Here is a 19,867-nt window from a genome sequence, read left to right as displayed (position 1 = left end):
TATATATATATATATATATATATATATATATATTTTGTGTAATTTACTGTTATTTAATATTTATAAATAATATTATTTTTCACCCATTTATTATATAATACATAACTATATATTTTATACATTAAAAGATATATAATTTTTATATCTAAATTTATACAATATGTATTTCATTTTTATATTATTTAATATATATGAATTATATAATATATAAAATATTAAATTTTATAAAACTTTAAATATATATATACATATAAATAATTGTTTTTAATTATATTTTATATTGTATATATACATTTATTATATATATTATTATGCAATATTTTTTTATATTACTGAATATAAATAAGCTTTATTCTTCTGTGCTTTCACCATTTTTACATCCCTCCTTGTGTTCCAAGCACTTCTCATGTTATTTCCTCCTTAAGATGAATTGCTTCTTGTATTCCTCATTTGTAAGTCGCTTTGGATAAAAGCATCTGCTAAATTAGAAAATGTAAATTTGAATCTAAAGGAGTGCATTTCTTCTCCATAGACATTAATACAGGCATCAAAGTGCGATATGGCTTTAGTGCAAGGGCTGTGATTGAATTAAATCTATGCGCTGTTTCAGAGTGAAGCGCAGCACTGTGTTCGTTCACACGTGAGCAGATGTTTTTTCAGCATCTCAGAGCGACTCGGTTCATAGTAAATGATCCACATCAACTTCATCTGATCGGAGTTTGAGTCCATTTAACATGCATTTAGGAACAATGCACCAAATATCTTCACAAACTTGTGATGAGAAGCACTCAACAACAGAGAAGCTTTAAGGGTCTTTAAGGGTCCCTGGGGATTTGTGTCAAATTAAAAGTTTGATGGTTCAACATTGGGGGGAGATAACCGCCATAAATATTAGTATTGTAATTTTACTGTTGCAGTGTAAAATAAGGACATTATGTGTATGTATGCATGTATTAAAAATTTCAGATTTTTTTTATTTTACAGTAAAATGTTACAATTTATTTTAATATTAATATATTGTACAATTAATTTCTTATTTTGTTCTTATTTAGTAATGTATCTATTTATGTAGTAATAGCAATAATAATAATAGATTTATTATTAATACATTTATGATTATTATTATATCTTAAACATTTTACAGTAAAATTACAATAGTTATAGTTCTCATTTTGCTTAAATTTGGTCCTTTTTTTAAATAATAAAATTAATTATTATTACTAAGCCATAATAAAATATTTCACACAATTTTGGCCAAATTTTGGTCCTACAAACAAGCACAGCAAACCTTGGTTTTTATTGCATTTTAAAAATCAAAATTGCAATTTTTATCAGAAAAAACTGCAATTCGATTTTTCTTTCCTGAAATTTGTCATTACTCGCATAAAAACAGAAATTATAAAGAATCTTTACTCCAAAAAAGACAAAGCAACACCATAAAAGTATCATATCAATAGTCCACACAACTAGTGCATTATATTCCAAGTCTTCAGACGTCATTTGATGCTTTATGTGAGAAATAAACTGTAAATATGACAAAATATAGCACTGGTTGGATGACAGAGACCTGACTCGAGATATTAAATTAATGGTTTTCAATAAATAACCTTTTCTTCACACAAAGTATCATATGACTCTGAATATAATGCATGAGACGTATGGATATTTTTGGAGCTGAACTTTCAAGATGTGAAGTGTTAATTTATGGAAAAAAGATCTGCATGAAGATTCACGAATTTCACCTTCAATACTGCACAGAAGAAAAATATAACAGTATATGATTTCACAACGACATCTGACACAGAGGTCACAGAGGCAGACCTGCCAACCTTGGAAATAGTTTTTTAGTACCATTAGTGTGGGGGGGATGTGAAGTGGGGGGTAAACAGTTTACAGTTTACCATTTTACTGTTTTTTTACTGTTTACCGTAACCGTTTAGCTAATTTTTGCTATTTAGTTTTTTTTTTAATGCTATTTAAAATAGAAAAAAAAACCTCCAGTCCACTTCTTTATAGGGCTGGGCGATATGAGCAAAAATATATATATATGAATTTTTTGGCTGATTTGCGGTATACGGTAGCCTATATATCTCTGTATTTTTTTGGCTGATTTGCGGTAAACGGTAGCCTATATATCTCTGTATTTTTTGGCTGATTTGCGGTATACGGTAGCCTATATATCTCAGTATTTTTTGGCTGATTTGCGGTATACGGTAGCCTATATATCTCTGTATTTTTTGGCTGATTTGCGGTATACGGTAGCCTATATATCTCGGTATTTTTTGGCTGATTTGCGGTATACGGTAGCCTATATATCTTGGTATTTTTTGGCTGATTTGCGGTATACGGTAGCCTATATATCTCGGTATTTTTTGGCTGGTTTGCGGTATACGGTAGCCTATATATCTCGGTATTTTGTATTTGTATTAAACAAATAAAGTGCATGCAAGCATGTAGGCACATATTATGTGCAAAAAACGGTTAAAATCACATTACATTGTAACATTGCAATCTAAAAACTAAAATTTTAAAGCAGACGTTAAAGTTACTAAACTAAAAATGAAAATAATAAAAAGCACAGACTAATTGAGTATAAAGGCAATTTTGATTTCTCAATTACACTTTACAGTTAGTGCTATCATACAAATACACTTACTTGTAGGTTTAAAATTCTTCATATGTCACATTTATTGTCCAACTACAAATATTTCAGCAAAATTTATATTTTAGTCTGAGTTATTGCGCTCCTATTTTATTGAGCTCTGTCTGTTTGGCGCTCGTTCTAAATGAAGTCTGTGGAGTTTAGTGGAGAATCACGCACTTCTAACAGCAAAATGGAAATATTTCCATGGCTTTTTTAACATTTACAGATGGAGAATATACCTGTGAAATGTAAATTATGTATTAAGGAAAACAGCACATCTCAAACACATTAAACAGCGCGTCTCTGTAGCCTCACACGCAGCCTTTCTGTCAGTGCATCTGACGGGGCGAGCGCGAGTCGCTTTGAACTGAAACTATAAACTATAGGCTACTAGGAGAGAAATAAAACGCAGGAAAAAAACGCTCTGATTGGTTGAACTCCTCATCTTTTTCTGTTGCTTGTTTTGAATACTGCGCGTGGACAGAGGCGACACTAGATTTTTGCGTAGTTTAGAGTGACAAATCGTACAAGCGTACTTTGAGGTCAAAATGCGTAGCCGCTCAACTCAACGAGAGCGAATCACTCCAGAATCAAAAGAACTCTGAAACGCTATTCTGCTTATAACTCCTAAACAAATAATATTTTCAGAATCATTATGATTGTACATTACTTTCTTCATTACAACGTAACACTTTTTTATAGAGCTGCTTTATAGCTGGACAGAATTGATTTCGTGATTATTGAACTGAATTGAATCAACATTGAACTGAATAATGACTCTGTTGTCTCCAGCTGAAACTGAATCATTTTAGAACTGTTGCAACTTTATAGCACTGTTATTTTATTACTGCAAAGCTGTTTGAACAGCGTTATTATAGCTAACTAAAATTAAAACCATACAAATATTTTTTATGTTACTTGAAATAAAATAAAAGTTAACTGAAATTTAAAACAATAAAATACTCTTATTGATCTAGTTCCCAAGGAAATAATTCTGTTTTTAATTTAGTTTAACTTGACGTACTAGAATAAACTAAAACTGAAATAAAAAAAATTTAAAAACTATACAGACTGCATATAAAAACAAAAACTAATTGAAACTATTAATAAAAAAAAACTACATAGACATATTTAAAATAAAATAATAAAAATAACAAGAACAAGAACACAAAAAAAATACTACAACTAAAAATATAAAAACAAAAACTAATTCAAACTATTAATAAAAGCTCTTTTTATTTTTGTGATTTTTATTAACTATTTTTTTTGGTGTGTTGTTTATAATAGTCACTTTTTAAAAATAACTAAAATATTTTTTTTAAATAATTAAAGTCAACAAAAATAAACCACAATGCAACAAATGCTACTACAGTGCGTTAATACATGATATATGACTTCTACTGTATTAGTCATGAGACATTTTTAAAAAAAATAATAAAAAAGCTTTTATTTTAAGTCAAATTGAACTTCTTTTCAAATTGATTTTGCTGTGATTCACAGATGAATGTAATGACACTGCATTAGCCTTCAGCGCTCATTAAAGCCTGCAACAGCACTACAGATCCACAATAACATGCATGAATAAAGCACAATAACTCAGCTACGGACACCGCTGTTCCCTGAAAATAAACTCTCTTCAGACATTTTTCACACGCACACTATGATGCATTTGTCTGTTAACAAAGCCCAGCAGAGGACAAACATCAATCTCATGCTGTATCTTGTTAGATCATATTTTCTCATGTGAAATAATGATTGCGAAAAATGAAATTTTAAACATTCTTGGACAATTTCACAAATATTTGAATATCTGCATGAAATGTGCATTAAATATGTTCACTGTATTTGCATAATTTGACAAAATCTTGATTGGAAATGCAATGCAATATTCTGTTCGCAAATGATATTTTTTAGCCAAAATCAGAGAAACAAACAGAGAAACTGTCATCGAACACACACACACACACACGTCTCCGGGAGGTCAAATACTTTCTGCTTTCTGAAAGACGCTCTTCACGGCCAACAGAAACAGTCCTTCAGTCCTTTCCTTCTCAGATTCTTCACATGTTTCCCAGCGGCGGCAGACATTTATAGCCGACAGACATCATTTTCATGGACAAACAAGCTAAAAATAATCACCATTAATGGATATTGCCAAAATGCAATTCCAAGAAATACTGCTGCGGCATTTTGCAGAGAAAAAAACAAAATTATGAAATAAATTACCAAAGTAAAGCAAAGTAACCTGCGCACCTGTGTTTGGCGTACCGTAAACTTTATCTCACACACATGCAAACAAAAAGAGAGAGCGAGAGAGTCTTACTCACCATGCAGAATTACATTACATTATATAATTTATATTAAATATTATAAATCAAATTTGTTTAATGTTTTAAAACATAATAACTTAATATATTTTATATATTATGATAGATTATATATTACAACATTATTTATTTGTTTAATATTTTTTTAAATAAATAAAAGATTTTATGTTATACATTTCATATCATATTAAATTTTGTAATAAATAAATAAAATATTTCAAGTCATAAAATAACTGCATTTTTATATTTTCTCAAGAAATAATGAGTACTGCTTATCTATGCAAAACTTACTCTCAATATGCAAATATTATCTTTTTTTAAGTTCCTATTGTGCACGATTCTTTCCAAAGAAAAATGAAAGCTTTCTCCATAATTTTTCATTAAAGATTAAAACTTGTCTTGCCTCTGAAACAATGTTTCTTTTCGGCTGACATCATTTGGAATTCTAGTATGAAACACCACGCCCACTTTTCACCATCCAATCAAATCCTGATGGAGAAAATCAAGTTCCATCCAATAATATTCTCACTGAATATCCTGCTTCACGTCAGATTTCAGAAGTAAAATGAGTTGCGAATGTAAATAGAGTTGTGTTCATGTAACTAATGAATATTTTGAACATTTCATACATTTCATGTCCCTCACTCAATTCATTTCAGAAACTCTTGCCGTCAAACGTGAAGCACAACGAGGCCTCGTTTAGCTGACAGGTAGGAGAAAGCCCATCTAGCCTGTGATCTGTTGAATCTGACACTGGTTCAGTCGCGCTGAATGCTCTCTAGAGTCTCTAGAGAGCACAGAAACACAGACGCTCGAGCAAGACTAACCAGAGGTGACGGCAGAGCGCGGCAGAGAAAGAGCTCAGGGTTATATAAAGATCACCTCGCGCTCCACACGCTGTTTACTGATGCTCACAGCCTTCTGGAGTGTAACCGTCAGTCATCAGTACTGTGACTTACTGCAGCAGTGACTCATAAATGCATAAATGCATCAGAATATGCATGAATACATGCTTGATATATATATATATATATATATATATATAAATCTTGATTTTATTATATTTTAAATATAAATTGTATATTATATAAATTTATTATGTAAATGTAATATTATTATATTAAACTTTTAAAAAATCTTAAAAATCGCAGTGCACTAAATCAAAGCTTCGATGACTGACTGAATATACAATGATTTTGCTTTTGATTTTAAAGTTTGTCTTCTCAGAGCACAGAAAATCCTTACAATAACACTGTGGGAATACTAAAAGAATTCTCAATAATCCCTGAGTAACGGCTGTAAGAGTGTAACATGAATTAATTCACATCAAGAGCATTAAAACCACGTCTGGTCTTCCTGCTGAGCGTTTCGGTGTCACTTGAGGCCTGAACGCAATCATGCTAGACGGGGCGCAGAGATGCAGCGCAGAACGATGAAGCATCTCTGCCATGATCACAGCTGACACTTCAACCCCAGAGACACACACACCCAAACTACACATCCCAGCATGCACTGCTCCAGCGACAGACACGTTTATATCAATAACGGCTCACGACGGTTATATTCACCAACATTCGCAGGATCATGAAAGTCAAACGGCTGCAGTTTCTCACCTCGTCAAAGCCGCTGTCTTCTTTCTTGAAGGCTTGAAGGAGAGAGAAAGAGAAGGAATATCAGACATCCACTTTACTGGCTACTGAACAGTGAATAAAAGAATGAAATAAGCAAAAAAGTGGCTCTTTAATGCATTCTGCACATGATGCAAATGAAAAACAAGAAAGAAAGGCTGTAATTGGCCGGAATATTTTCCATCCACAACCACAGGAATATTCTTACATTTAACCCCAAAATCAAATGAAAGAAGTTAGAAAATATATTTTCCATTATAAAAAAATGAAGGTTGTGTTTTTATTTTATATTTATTTCAGTTATTAATTGTATATATTTTAATAATAATAATAACAATGTATATTTTTGAAAATATAAAGTATATACTTTATAGAAAGTATTTTAAATATTTTATAATATACATATAATACATATTTTATTCAAAGTATGTCTATAAAGTATAAAGTTGGATATTATATATTATATGATATTGTACTTTTGTTATGTAGTGTGTGTGTGTATATTTATATATATAATCTGAAAAATAATAATATTAATAATTATAATTATATAATTAATTTGAATAATAATAATAATAACAAGATATATTTTATTTTATTAAAATATTTTATTTTAATAATACAATATATATTTTATTTATTATATTTTTTTAAATATTACTTTTCTTTTAAATTATATATATTATTTACGAATCTAATAATTTTTAATAATGTAATAAATAAATATTAAAAACTAATAAAAGTGATCAATTGAATAAATTATAGACCGTATGAACTGTAAGGTGTTTATTCAGTACATCATATGCTTCACTTAAAAAAGAAAATACAATTTATTTTAATTTTGGGGTGAAATGTGACCTTGATGTTTATGAGGTGTTATCAGATGCTGAAGTGCTTGATTCATCTCCCATAAAGCCTTGAAACCACAGAGAAAATGTTTTGTTAATTAAATGGTGAACATTTAAAAATATGATCTTTCGCGCGCAGAATTGTGGCAGAAATGTAAGCCCATGCACTGCAGCCTGATGCAAGATGAGAGAACATCACAACTTCAGACACACAGATGCCAGGAACATCTACTCAAGACAACACAGCAGAACTAGTGCACTGCACTGCTGACTGACGCCTACATAGACTGGATGATTTGGAACGCTCTGCATAATATATGCTGCCTACGACTGTGTCACGCGTGCAGAGCTCCTGATGAAGTGAACGTGAGACTCGACTCACAATCCATTCATACATGCTCATGACATGCAGCATTTTGTGTCATACTGTAATATGTATATAAACACTGTGAACATAGTACTGGGCAAAAACAAATTATATTTTGCATTCAAAATTAAGCCCAATTTCATTAAAAAAATACAATTATCATTATAATATTATTTTTTATATTTTGCATATAATATATAAAAGTGTTTTGAACTAATATTATCAAAAAATATTTAAATATTTATAATAATAATAATAATAATATAAAATATAATTTTACCACTGAACTGGTGACAAGCCATAACACTGTATCGAAAGCATTGCTCAAATTCTCTGAACTGTGAGACATCTCGAAGGAGAAACATCTGATGACAGAAGACTAAACCAACATTTACGGATCAGCTCGATGCATCATTGCGTTTCCAAATTCTCGTGAAGAGTTGAAACATTTCAGCTTGAAAAGATGAAAAATGCTGCATCGTGTTTACGGTCTTTGCAGCAGAAGCTCACATCATCTTTCTCCTTGCACTTTCTTACAGAAGCAGCTTTATTACACTGGATAACAGATATCTGTCAAAAAAGGTTGATTATGAAACCTGATTCATTTTTATTATTATTTTTCAAAAGACAATTTTATGCTAATGAAAATATTTTAAAATTAAAATAAAAAACTAAAAATATTAAATGAAAAATATAAATACAATTATTATTATTAATAATAATAATAATAATAATAATAGGCTTCACAAAATTATTTATTTTAACTTTTTAGGGTGAATAGTTTTATTAGATAGATAGATTTTTTTAAATAATAAAAATATATATAAAATAAATAAAATGTATGTATTTTTATTTAGTATATTTTTTATTTAGTATATAAAATCTTTGAATATTTCAAATAAAATCTCTTAAAGAATGCATAATATAATCATATTTATATATATACACACACACATACATACATACACACACCGGTTTTTATGCTTTATAAAAAAAAATTTTTTTTAAGTAAAAAGTATTTACAAACATTGACAATCTCAGTGGTCCAACAGCAGGCTTCAGTTGCTTTATGCCTAATAAAAACATCTAATAAATGTAATTTGATTCTAGAGTGAAACACTACTTTTTACTTGCACTGATGAGTTATGCAGAAGTGTGTATTAAGAAAGCAAATATGCTGAGTGTTGATTTCATGTTCACTTAAATCTCGCACGCATCTGCTGCGCTCGTCTCGTTCTGTTCAGCATCTTTAACACGCTTCACACGGATCTGCCCAAGCATTTGCACTTCCCTGCTGGATCTGGTGGCTTTGCAATCTAATGCACAGCTTTCAGAATGAGCTGCATAACGAATGCGCTGGTCTGTTTTAAACGCTGCTTTCGTCTGAACCGTGCAACGGGTAAGACACTAAATCAAAAACCCATCACGAGTCCACACGGGGATAAAGCACAGCGATCTCTGTAAAAGTGGAAGCTTGTTTTATTAGGACATGTTTTGATAAGAACACGGTATAAATACAAACGTCTAGATCATTCACAGAAGCCAGAGCGATTAAAAAAAAAAAGATGCTGAGTTTGCAATCACAACTGAATCAGAAAGTGCAATAATTCACTGAAAAACTCAACTTAGTTGTCGTTTATTCACCCTCATGTCGTTACAAACGCACAAGTTGTTAGAATTTTTCATGCACGTCTTTTCGACAACGGTTCATAGTGACAAAAATGACAAAGAATCCATAAAAGCATCATAACAGTAATCCACATGATGCATTTTATAAAGTAAAATAAAATGCATTATCTGAATGCATCATAACAGCAGTTCATATGGTGCATGTGCTATATTTCTGAAGCCATTTGATGCTTTGTGTGAGAAACAGACTGCAATCAAGTCACTAATCATCTTCTCCGCCACTGCAGCTCTAAAATCTCATTTGCATTTATTGCACAATGTTTTTGGCTCTTTGTGGATTATCAGAGAATAAAACCTAGGTCTGTTTCTCAAAGAAAGTATCATATGGCTCAATACAAAGAGACTTGATAGAAATACAGCATGCACTTCTTATTTTGAAAGTCCTGCTCGGTATGAGCTGTTGTCGAGCAGAAAAGAGCGACAGGAGGGTGAATAAATTACATTTTTGCATAAACTAGTTCTCCAACTCTCTATAAGAACACAAAGAAACAAAAGAGTCACATTCGAACAGCTACCCGTTCCATCTTCTAAAGCATTAAAATGTGCACAAAAAAAGTCAGTATTTTTGTCACATTCTTAAATCAAGACACATTTACTGCAGATCTTATTTTGTGAAAAATGTATCAAAACGTAGTGAGTTAATGCATTAAGCTAGAAAGAAATATCTGCTAATGAGATTAGAAAAACCTTTTAAATGAAGTAGATTTTTCTCACCCCACTGGAAGATATTTGTTCATGTTTTAAGCCTGAAATCACTTCAGGTTGATGCATTTTTAACTTTACATCGCATGTCATTTTACTATCTTGATTTAAGATAGATAGTTAAGATATTTATTGGAAATCAAGACAAAAATACAGAGGATGAAAACTATTCTTTAGCAGTGTGCTGCTGTTGTGTTTGAGTAATACAGAAAATATTATTATTCTTATTATTAACACAGATTTCTAAGCAATGGAAGGACTGAGAAGGTCATCTCCGTATCGGCTCCATCTAACCTAAAGTGATCCGGTGCGTCTCAGAGCAAAGCGTGTGGTGAAGGGATCCAATCCGTGGCTTTTACTCGTTCTCGAACTTGCTGTACGGATGATCGGAGTCTGGGATGAGACCTGGAACAAAAAGACGGCAGATATGTGCCACAATCAGAATTCATATCCACGTCTCGTTTTCTGTCAGCCGTACACTGCACTTTTTGTCTTGTTTTCAAGTATAAATGTCTAGAAGTTCTTGAATCAGGATGCATTTTCTTGACAATAAAATGACTTAAGATATTATGTCATGTTTTCTGGAAAACAAAAATCTAAATTTTGTTCGTTTTTGCTTAAAACAAGCAAAAATATCTGCCAATGGGGTAAGAAAAATGTGACCCTGGAACACAAAACCAGTCATAAGGGTCAATTTTTTAAAACAGAGATTTATGCATCATCTGAAAGCTGAATAAATAATCTTTCCATTGATGTATGGTTTGTTAGGATAGCACAATATTTGAAAATCTGGAATCTGAGGGTGCAAAAAAATCTAAATATTGAGAAAATCATCTTTAAAGTTGTTCAAATGAAGTTCTTAGCAATGCATATTACTAATCAAACATTAAGTTTTGATATATTTACGGTAGGACATTTACAAAATATCTTCATGGAACATGATCTTTACTTAATATCCTAATGATTTTTGTCATAAAAGAGAAATGTATAATTGTGACCCATACAATGTATTGTTGGCTATTGCTACAAATATCCCCCAGCGACTCAACACTGCTTTTGTGCTCCAGGCTCACATTTAATATTAATTCAAAGGCTAAACAAGATTATTTTTCTTGCCACATTAGCCGATATTTTTGCTTGTTTTAACAATATTTGGATTGACGTAATATCATTTTACTTGTGAAGTAAATGCATCTTGATTCAGATATTTATACTGGAGAACAAAACAAACATACTTAGGAAAGAAAATCAGTTTTTGCAGCGAATATGAGAGAAGTTTCAGCCAGAAATCATTCTTAGCAGCCATGAAACTGCATTGAAATATTTTTATTTAAAAAAATAAAAAGACGGTTGGCATGCATTTAATTTAAATTGCATAACACAGTCACTTGCGTCTGAAAACTTCAAGCTAGACACTATAAGTAACTAATAGATATCACCATATTTATGTTGATTAATCACAGTACATCAAGACCATATTTTGAATGTTTTTAACCTGTATATTAGGAATAAAATTTTGCAAAAAATCAGACAAATGATATATGAACAAACCCTTCTGTACAAACTTGCTGCTGCTGAAATTCATTTTGAGAAAACGGCCTTTAAAGATATGAATTGCAACTGAAATCTACAGAGACATATTAATTAAATATCATAAAATAAACACTTATATGTGTATTTCGGGTGTTTTCTTTCCACTAAACCAAAAGAAGACATATTATGGATGCCAAAATATCACTCCATAAATCAGAAAATACCGTCAACATTTAGAAAACAAACACATTTTTACATAAAATGTTTTATAAAAAATCAATTATTTATTAAAACATTTATGTTATATACGTATATACATCAACAATAGCCTTCAGAATATAGAGAGGAATAAAACTGAGTTCTGGTGTTTGTAAGAGGAAAAACTCTTTAAAGATAACAATTGGAATCTATAGACGCAAACAGATAAACACTTAAATGTGTATTTTAGATGTTTTCTATACACTAGTCTGAAAGAAGACCTGTTATGGAAGTAAAATAACACAAAACTGATTGCGTCTTGACACAAAAGGTTAGCAGCTAATTGTCAGTTTCTAGTTTGGTGTTGGTTTTGAACCCTGTTGCTGTGACCGTTATCTCACACAGGACGTCCTTCAGAGGGCAGACGCTCGTGTGTGTGTGTGTGTGTGTGTGTGTGAGCAGCAAGTCAGAGACACCCGGTCCCTGATGTAAGGACTGCTGAGAGCAAGAGAAACACAACGGAGGCCTCTATCCATCATGCTGTCACACACACACACACACACACACACACACACTTCACCACAGGACACACAAGCACACGGAGACAACAGAGCCAATAAGGACGTGGCCCAGAAACCATCAGTCATAACAGAACAGCATCACCACACGCTCAGACAATGACTTTGATTTTGGACTCAATAAGTAAAGTTTACAAAAATGACTTAGTTTGCAGCAGGATGTGGAAACTATAGAAGTTTGTTTCCGCCAAGGGATAGACAAAAAAAGTAAATGTGACTTTTTCTCACAATTCTGAATTTTGTTCTAACAATTTTAAGGAAAAAAGTCAGAATTGAGAGATATAAACTGAGAATTGCCAGATTTAAACTTTTTTAATTACTTTTTTCTCTGAATTCTGAGTTTACATCTCCAATTCAGTTTTTGTTTCCATGGAATTAAAAAAAAAAAAAAAACACCCAATGTAATAAATATCTCATCTCAACTTCCTCCACTTTTCCGAGGCCGGGTCACGGGGGCAGTAGTCTGAGCAGAGCCCCCCAGACTTCCCTCTCCCCGCACACCTCCTCCAGCACCTCTGGGGGAACCCCAAGGTGTTCCCAGGCCAGCTGGAATACATAGTCTCTCCAACGTGTCCTGGGTCTGCCCCGAGGACTCTTCCCAGTGGGACATGCCCAGAAAACCTCACCAGGGAGGCGTCCAGGAGGCATCCGAAACAGGTGCCCGAGCCACCTCGACCGGCTCCTCTCGATGCGGAGGAGCAGCGGCTCTACTCCGAGTTCCTCCCGGGGGACTGAACTCCTCACCCGATCCCTAAGGGTGTGCCCAGCCACTCTGCGGAGGAAACTCATTTCTGCCACTTGTATCCGCGATCTCATTCTTTCGGTCATGATTCAGAGTTCATGACCATAGGTGAGGGTAGGAACGTAGATCGACCGGTAAATTGAGAGCTTCGCCTTGAGACTCAGCTCCTTCACCAAAACAGACCGGTACAATGACCGCATTACTACGGACGCAGCACCAATCCGTCTGTCAACCTGCCGTTCCATTTTTTCCTCACTCGTAAACAAGACCCCGAGATACTTAAACTCCTCCACTTGAGGGAGCACCCCCCCAACCTGAAGGGGGCAATTTACCTTTTTCCGACTGAGAACCAAGGCTTCAGATTTGGAGGTGCTGATTCTTGAACAACAGGTTTTTACAGGTGTGGAAAATTTTGAACCACACTTTGCCTCATTTGTCACCCAGGATCTGTTTGCCATGAGTGACTCTACTAGGGGCATATAGCCCCAGGCAACATAGCTCCTGAGATCATTCAGGCACTCAAACCCCTCCGCCACGCTAAGGTGGTGGTTCAAGGAGGGGATGCAATAAGGGGATGCAATAAATAAGTAAATATTATTTAACCATTAAAGAACCACCTGTTGCTTACACATGGGGGCAGTCATGACCTAATGGATAGAGAGTTGCACTAGTAACCCGAAGGTCGCCAGTTCGAGTCCCAGGTCCGGCAGGAATTGTCGGTGGGGGGAGTGAATGTCCAGTGCTCTCGCCACCCTCAATACCACGACTGAGGTGAGACCCTTTAGCAAGGCACCGAACCCCCAACTGCTCCCCGGGCGCCGCAGCATTGGCTGCCCACTGCTCTGGGTGTGTGTTCACGGTGTGTGCGTGTTTGTTCACTACTCACTGCTGTGTGTGTGCACTTGGATGGGTTAAATGCAGAGCACAAATTTCAAGTATGGGACGCCACACGTCCTTTCCTTATTTAAATATTTTTTCCATTGAATAAAGTACAAATAAATACATTTTGAATCACATTACACAAATTATTAAAAATATTTATGCAAAATTAGTTTTCTATTTTTTCACATTTTTTACTCTTTTTTTTTTTTTTTTACTGAAAAAAGAAGTGAAGTAATAAAGGAGTAAAAAATGGAAAGTAACACATTGAAATGAACGTGAAACTGAAGTGTTTTCTTTTCAAATGTGCTATAATAATCTTTGTTTTATACACAAATTTCCAAAATCATATTTTATAGCGTGGTGAAAAAATGGTCATGAAAAAATTATGACCATGAAAAAATGGTGATTATTTTGGTGAAAGAAACCTTTGATTTTACAAAAAAAAAAGAAAGAAAAAGAAAGTGCTGAGAATACGAATATGAATAAAATCCAAAAACATAAATCTTCTACAAACTGCTTCATAAAATCCATAACTGGATCTTCTGTAAGAGCTGGATGTGAGGGTCGCATGGATCTGCTCAGCATTTGTTCGTCAGCAGTGATTCTGCGTTACTTGAACGGGAGCGGATGAGGAGCAGTCGTGCAATGAAAACACGATGAAGCTCCAGCGGCCGGAGTGAGTGAGATGAGGAGAGTCTTGTCATCAGACAGAGGGATGAAGCTCTCGCAGAGGCTCACATCCTTTGATCTTCTCTTTACTTTCAACACCCTCTTCACCGGCGAGTGCGACCGGCTCACGAGAATGTCAAACAGACGCACTGCAGCCGCAGACACTCCCACGAATGCATCTGCAGGCTGTGTGTTAGCCAATAAGATAAAATAAAATAAAATAAAAAATAAAAATTTAATACAATAAAAAAAACATTCACATATAAATACAAATTAAATAAAAATAAATAAATAAAACAAAATATAAAATAAAATTAATAAAAATTAATAAAATAAACAATTCAATCAAATTCAATCAATTTCTATAATAAATAAAATATATTGCATAACTAATAGAATATAAATAAATACGAAATAAAAATTACATTTAGAAAGAGTTCCTCCCGGGTGACTGAACTCCTCACCCGATCCCTAAGGGTGTGCCCAGCCACTCTGCGGAGGAAACTCATTTCTGCCACTTGTATCCGCGATCTCATTCTTTCGGTCATGATTCAGAGTTCATGACCATAGGTGAGGCTAGGAACGTAGATCGACCGGTAAATTGAGAGCTTCGCCTTGAGACTCAGCTCCTTCACCAAAACAGACCGGTACAATGACCGCATTACTACGGACGCAGCACCAATCCGTCTGTCAACCTGCCGTTCCATTTTTTCCTCACTCGTAAACAAGACCCCGAGATACTTAAACTCCTCCACTTGAGGGAGCACCCCCCCAACCTGAAGGGGGCAATTTACCTTTTTCCGACTGAGAACCAAGGCTTCAGATTTGGAGGTGCTGATTCTTGAACAACAGGTTTTTACAGGTGTGGAAAATTTTGAACCACACTTTGCCTCATTTGTCACCCAGGATCTGTTTGCCATGAGTGACTCTACTAGGGGCATATAGCCCCAGGCAACATAGCTCCTGAGATCATTCAGGCACTCAAACCCCTCCGCCACGCTAAGGTGGTGGTTCAAGGAGGGGATGCAATAAGGGGATGCAATAAATAAGTAAATATTATTTAACCATTAAAGAACCACCTGTTGCTTACACATGGGGGCAGTCATGACCTAATGGATAGAGAGTTGCACTAGTAACCCGAAGGTCGCCAGTTCGAGTCCCAGGTCCGGCAGGAATTGTCGGTGGGGGGAGTGAATGTCCAGTGCTCTCGCCACCCTCAATACCACGACTGAGGTGAGACCCTTTAGCAAGGCACCGAACCCCCAACTGCTCCCCGGGCGCCGCAGCATTGGCTGCCCACTGCTCTGGGTGTGTGTTCACGGTGTGTGCGTGTTTGTTCACTACTCACTGCTGTGTGTGTGCACTTGGATGGGTTAAATGCAGAGCACAAATTTCAAGTATGGGACGCCACACGTCCTTTCCTTATTTAAATATTTTTTCCATTGACAAATAAATAAATAAATACATTTTGAATCACATTACACAAATTATTAAAAATATTTATGCAAAATTAGTTTTCTATTTTTTTTACTCTTTTTCTCTTTTTTTTTTTTTTTTTACTGAAAAAAGAAGTGAAGTAATAAAGGGGGAAAAAATGGAAAGTAACACATTGAAATGAACGTGAAACTGAAGTGTTTTCTTTTCAAATGTGCTATAATAATCTTTGTTTTATACACAAATTTCCAAAATCATATTTTATAGCGTGGTGAAAAAATGGTCATGAAAAAATTATGACCATGAAAAAATGGTGATTATTTTGGTGAAAGAAACCTTTGATTTTACAAAAAAAAAAGAAAGAAAAAGAAAGTGCTGAGAATACGAATATGAATAAAATCCAAAAACATAAATCTTCTACAAACTGCTTCATAAAATCCATAACTGGATCTTCTGTAAGAGCTGGATGTGAGGGTCGCATGGATCTGCTCAGCATTTGTTCGTCAGCAGTGATTCTGCGTTACTTGAACGGGAGCGGATGAGGAGCAGTCGTGCAATGAAAACACGATGAAGCTCCAGCGGCCGGAGTGAGTGAGATGAGGAGAGTCTTGTCATCAGACAGAGGGATGAAGCTCTCGCAGAGGCTCACATCCTTTGATCTTCTCTTTACTTTCAACACCCTCTTCACCGACAAGTGCGACTGGCTCACGAGAATGTCAAACAGACGCACTGCAGCCGCAGACACTCCCACGAATGCATCTGCAGGCTGTGTGCTAGCCAATAAGATAAAATAAAATAAAATAAAAAATAAAAATTTAATACAATAAAAAAAACATTCACATATAAATACAAATTAAATAAAAATAAATAAATAAAACAAAATATAAAATAAAATTAATAAAAATTAATAAAATAAACAATTCAATCAAATTCAATCAATTTCTATAATAAATAAAATATATTGCATAACTAATAGAATATAAATAAATACGAAATAAAAATTACATTTAGAAAAACAAATAGAGAAAATAAATAAATAAAAATAATAAATAAAATACATACAAATAATTAAATAAATAATTAATAAAATTATCAAATTAAATAATAATAATAATAAAATAAATTTAAATTAAATTTTAAAAAACTACACATAAATACAAATTAAAAACAACAAAAGCAAAATAGATAATAAAAATAAAATAATAAATTAAAAGTAATAAATTAAACAATTAAATCAAAATTAATCAATTTCTATAATAAATAAAATATATTACATAATTAATAAAATATAAATAAATAAGCTATAAAAATTCAATTAAAAAAATAAATAAACAGAAAATAAAAAATACAAAAATAATAAATAAAACACAAAAAAATAATTAAATCAAATCAAATTAAATAATAAAATCAAATAATAAACAATGGTAGTGTCTAAACAAAAAAGAAAGTTAGCAGCTAAGTAGTAGTTAGCAGTAGTTTTAAATTACTTCCAAATAAATGCAGCAGTGTGTTGGGAGACGAATGCTCTCTTCAGGTCATTTTCATTGCTCTTCTGTGGCACGAACCCACACTTCCTTCAGCTCGTCTCAAGGTTGTGTGGTTTTCCGCGGGTTTTTGCGCAGCAGCTGCGAGGGTTCATCCTCCTGGCCTCCGCCACGGCTCCAGTGACCCGCTCTGGCTTTCTCTCTCGCGCCGCAGGAGCTGCGATCACAGGCGCCAAGTGCATTTACATTCCACCTCATTCCTCCGGGGCTTTGCCAGCACATAAATTACAGCTCTTCTCAGCTCTCCACCAGCGCTAATTAGCACGGAGTTAATCAAGCATGAGTCAAGCAGCCCGTCTGACGCTTTTCCACCTATTAGAGCTGGAGGACGCACGCGCTTTATTAGGAAAAGCTCAGCCAAAAAGAAGAAATTCTGAAGAAATGCATTTCTCTCCTCAAATCCTTGTGCATTTTTTTTTTTTTTTTGCATCTGCGCTTTAAAATGTTATTTTCTTAAAACCAGATAACTGTTTAGCATTTTCTGAATTTAGTAATTAAGAAAATGACTGAAATTTTAGTAAATGCAATCTGATTAAATATGCATGTGGCGTTTTCTGCGTTGCACAGATAATTGATCTTTAATAATGAGCTGAAGGACAGGTTGGTGTCTGTGTGCATCTGGTAAAGGCTAAGCAAGATCTTAATTCATAAGTAATGAGTAAAATAATACAATAGGTACTAATTACTATTGTTGAAAGCATAATTATTTCACTCATTACTTGTGAATTATGACCTTGCTTAGCCTTTACCAGACGCACACAGTTTTTGTTTTCTGTTTGAAATAAGATTATTTTGCTTGTTCTAAGCAAAAACTCACTTAATTTTGACTTGTTTTTTCTGCAACTGTTAGCATTAGTATTTATGGAAGCTTCTATAAGTCATGGAATAAAAATATAAAACAGGTAACCACGACTTCTAATCTCAATTCTCTCAATTGCAAGTTTCATATCTTGCATTTCCAATTTACTCAATTCTACGTTTACATCTCGCAATTCTGACTTTTTTCGAGTTTTGCGTTCACAACTCGCAATTCTCACTTTTTCGTAGTTTTGTATCTAGCAATTCAGATTTTTTTCCGTTGCATTTTGCATTTCCATCTCGCAATTCTGACCTTTTTCTTAGTTTCGCATTTACATCTCGCAATCAAAACACTGGGGGAAAAAATCTGAATGGCGAGATAGTCGTAATTACCTTATTCACATTATATTCTGTGGTTGAAACAAGCTTCCATAAGCATTTCTACACATACAACTCATTTGTAATCTCCACTCGTCCTCTGCCGAGGAGCCACATCAGCATTGATCAGGCAGTGTTGGGACGCGCACGAGTCGATCAGAAAAGCTGAGTGCTCCTGTATCGTCTGCGTTTGAAGAGCACGTTATCTGCTGAATACAGCATTACTGAGCCCAACACAATGAACCAGATCAATAAAGACAACTCCACATGATGTCCTGTAATCAGCCAAAACTTAACAACTGAAGATGTATTAGCTAATAAGATGTGGCTGCAGAATTGAGCACTTTGTAGTTGCACCAGTCTAAATCCCGACCATAATTATTGGTGCAATTATCTCCAGCTAATTCATCAACAGGTAATACATCAGTGAGTGAACAAACACAGTACACAACGTCTGCTGACCATATATAAACACTACAAAACGTTCAAAAGTTTAGGGTCAGATTTTTCTTTTTTTTTGGAAAGAAATTAATATTTTATTAATTAGTGACGCATTACATTAATGCCGGTAAAGACATTTATAATGTTACAAAAGATAAATATTTCAAATAAATGCTGTTCTTTTGAAAAATATTGTGCAGCATGACTGTTTTCAACATTGATAATAATCAGAAATGTTTCTCGAGCAGCAGATCAGCATATTATACTGATTTCTGAAGATCATGTGACACTGAAGACTGGAGTAATGATGCTGAAAATACAGCTGTGCATCACAGAAATACATTACAGTTTAACAGATATTCACAGAGAGACGGACGAGAAGAGCGAGGCGAGAGTCGAGAAGAGCGAGGCGAGACAGACGAGAAGAGCGAGACGAGAAGAGGCGAGACGGACGAGAAGAGCGAG

General features: G+C 34.0%; 1 protein-coding gene and 1 long non-coding RNA gene across 2 annotated transcripts in view; both read right to left on the bottom strand.

The window, feature by feature from the left end:
• Window positions 1-6,611, bottom strand: part of LOC107565305 (cyclin-dependent kinase 14-like) — a 198,096-nt gene extending 191,485 nt beyond the window's left edge. The window contains exon 1 of the mRNA XM_016250526.1: window positions 6,585-6,611. The gene's annotated coding sequence lies outside the window, so the exon portion shown is untranslated. The remainder of the gene's footprint in view (window positions 1-6,584) is intronic.
• Window positions 6,612-9,275: 2,664 nt separating this feature from the next.
• Window positions 9,276-19,867, bottom strand: part of LOC107565286 (uncharacterized) — a 16,774-nt gene continuing 6,182 nt past the window's right edge. Inside the window, exon 3 of the long non-coding RNA XR_001606353.1 lies at window positions 9,276-10,610. This is a non-coding gene — a long non-coding RNA (uncharacterized lncRNA). The remainder of the gene's footprint in view (window positions 10,611-19,867) is intronic.

The sequence above is a fragment of the Sinocyclocheilus grahami genome, unplaced genomic scaffold, assembly GCF_001515645.1.
Source record: "Sinocyclocheilus grahami isolate Dianchi unplaced genomic scaffold, SAMN03320097.WGS_v1.1 scaffold992.1, whole genome shotgun sequence".
Classification (NCBI taxonomy): Eukaryota; Metazoa; Chordata; class Actinopteri; order Cypriniformes; family Cyprinidae; genus Sinocyclocheilus; species Sinocyclocheilus grahami.
The sequence above is the reverse complement of the archived record's forward strand: the minus strand, read 5'-3'. Positions and strand labels throughout refer to the sequence as shown.